A 2968-nucleotide genomic window follows, 5' to 3' on the forward strand; every position below is an offset into this window, starting at 1 on the left:
ATAAATGGTTATTTCATCTCCGCTTCAACAATACAGAGAGATTAAAGTAATCCAACTAAACAAAGAAAACTGAAGAAAAGTCTTTTCAAGATCTTCTGTAAATGTCATTCTACAAAAATGCCTATTCTAACTGAGGAAAAAGATAGGACACCCTCACATGTATTCCCTTCTTAAATTGGCTCAGATCTCACACAGGTATATCACACCAGGTGCACATAATTAGTAGATCGTTACTCTGCATGTTGAATGAGGCTTGCCCTATTTAAACCTCAGACATTTAGTTTGGTGTGCTCCTGACTGTTGAAGTGAGAGTGAGCACCATGGTGAGAGCAAAAGAGCTGTCAGAGGACTTCAGAAAAAAGATTGTAGCAGCCTATGAGTCTGGGAAGGGATTTAAAAAGATCTCAAAAGATTTTGAAATCAGCCATTCCACTGTCCGGAAGATAGTCTACAAGTGGAGGGCTTTCAAAACAACTGCCAACATGCCCAGGACTGGTCGCCCCAGCAAGTTCACCCCAAGAGCAGACCGCAAGATGCTAAAAGAGGTATCCAAAAACCCTAAAGTGTCATCTCAAGAACTACAGCAGGCTCTGGCTACTGTTGATGTAGAAGTACATGCCTCTACAATCAGAAAGAGACTGTACAAGTTTAACTTGCATGGGAGGTGTGCAAGGAGGAAACCTTTGCTTTCCAAGAGAAACATCGAGGCCAGACTGACATTTGCCAGCGATAAAGTTGACAAAGACCAGGACTTCTGGAATAATGTTCTTTGGACAGATGAGTCCAAAATTGAATTATTTGGACACAACAGCAGAGGACATGTTTGGCGTAAACCAAACACAGCATTCCAAGAAAAGAACCTCATACCAACTGTGAAGCATGGAGGTGGAAGTGTCATGGTTTGGGGCTGCTTTGCTGCAGCAGGACCTGGTCAGCTCACCATCATAGAATCCACGATGAATTCTACTGTGTATCAGAAGGTGCTTGAAGAACATGTGAGACCATCAGTTAGAAAATTAAAGCTGAAGCGGAACTGGACCATGCAACATGACAATGACCCAAAACATACTAGTAAATCAACCAAAGATTGGCTGAAAAAGAAGAAATGGAGAGTCCTGGAATGGCCAAGTCAAAGTCCAGATTTGAATCCCATTGAGATGCTGTGGGGTGACTTGAAAAGGGCTGTACGTGCAAGAAACCCCTCAAACATCTCACAGCTGAAAAAGTTCTGCATTGAGGAGTGGGGTAAAATTTCCTCAGACCGATGTCGAAGACTGGTAGATGGCTACAAGAACCGTCTCACTGCAGTTATTTCAGCCAAAGGAGGTAACACTCGCTATTAGGGGCAAGGGTGTCCTATCTTTTTCCTCAGTTAGAATAGGCATTTTTGTAGAATGACATTTACAGAAGATCTTGAAAAGACTTTTCTTCAGTTTTCTTTGTTTAGTCGGATTACTTTAATCTCTCTGTATTGTTGAAACGGAGATGAAATAACCATTTATTAAAAATGTTACAAAAAACCACATGCTTTCAAAGGGTGTCCTAATTTTTTCACAAGACTGTATATATATATATGTAATTTTGGTGCTCCTTATCTGATTGTAGGGCTCTGTATAAAGTTATGGTGCTTCTTGTCTTATATAGAGCTATATATGTTATGACTGCACTCCACATATCACTATAGGCTGTGTATAAAATCATCGAGAGAGATTTATCAAACTGGTGTAAAAGAAAAGTGCCCACAGCAACCAATCAGATTCCACCTTTCAGTTTCCAAAGGAGCACTGAAAAATGAAAGGTGAAATCTGATTGGTTGCTATGGGCAACTACGCCAGTTTTCATTTACACCAGTTTGATAAATCTACACCATTGTGTCATTGTGCCCCATTTTTCACTCTAGGACTCTTAGGACTCTCTCTCGCTCCCTACAGTGCTCCTTGTCTCACTATAGGACGATAATTTTATATCTGTGTCCTAACTATACTATCTGCTCCATGTGAATGGGAAAGGTACATAGGGGAGCATTTAATAAGACCAGTGATTTAGACGTCGGTCTTAGTCCATGTCCGTTGACGCTTGATGCCCCTAAGTAAGGAAAAGTCGCAGATTCGGCCGCAAATCCCCTTTGCAACCGAATCTGCGACAAAAGTTTGCCAAAAAGATCCAGTTTCTAGCGTAAATAATGATGAATGAGCTGGGGTCCATGGCCCCATCGACCCTCTGCCCTTACCATGCCCCCTTTTCATAAAATTTGCCTAGAAACAGCCTCAAAAAATCTATTTTGACTAGAAAAGTTGCAATGGCATTGAAAAGCCACAAAAGGCATGGTTTTGCGACTTTTCTATGCCAAAACCAGGATGAATTATGTCCATTGTGCCAGAAGTCCCAAATTCTCAGAGACACTCCTAGCAAGTTTAGCTTTCCCCAACCCATTCTGGGGTGAGTTTGGGGTTTACCCAGGGGTAGGGCTTAAGTTTACCAACACAAATATAAGTATGCAAAAAAATATAAATTGCATCACACTAGTGTAATGACCCGGAGTGCCATTACCACTTCCGCACCCCGCGACTGTCTCCTATAGGCTAATTCCATGTCATCTGTGTATTTATTTCAGGTCCGTCACAATGTGCCTATCTATTTCTTGTAACTGTTATGTTCAAATGTAATGTACCTGGTTCACCAGAGGTGGCAGCAAACATGGCAGTGCTACTTTGCAGAGGATGGAACCCTTCTTTCCATTCTAAACTCCCTCTCTAAGGAATGGAGGAGTCTAGTTAGTGAGGAGTCAGTCTAGCTTACCCCCTTCTAGGGGAAAGTTTTGTTTTACCCCCTGCCAAGCGAGGAAGCAGGTCTACGTCACTGCTGGACGTGGCTTGCCTAGCCAGCTAGAGCACCTTCAGCTCTGCTGGATATGGAGGCCACAGCTTGGAGCCTCATCAACCAGGAGGTATAGTTCCCTGGATTAATC

Source organism: Bufo bufo, chromosome 1 (assembly GCF_905171765.1).
Source record: "Bufo bufo chromosome 1, aBufBuf1.1, whole genome shotgun sequence".
Taxonomy (NCBI): Eukaryota; Metazoa; Chordata; class Amphibia; order Anura; family Bufonidae; genus Bufo; species Bufo bufo.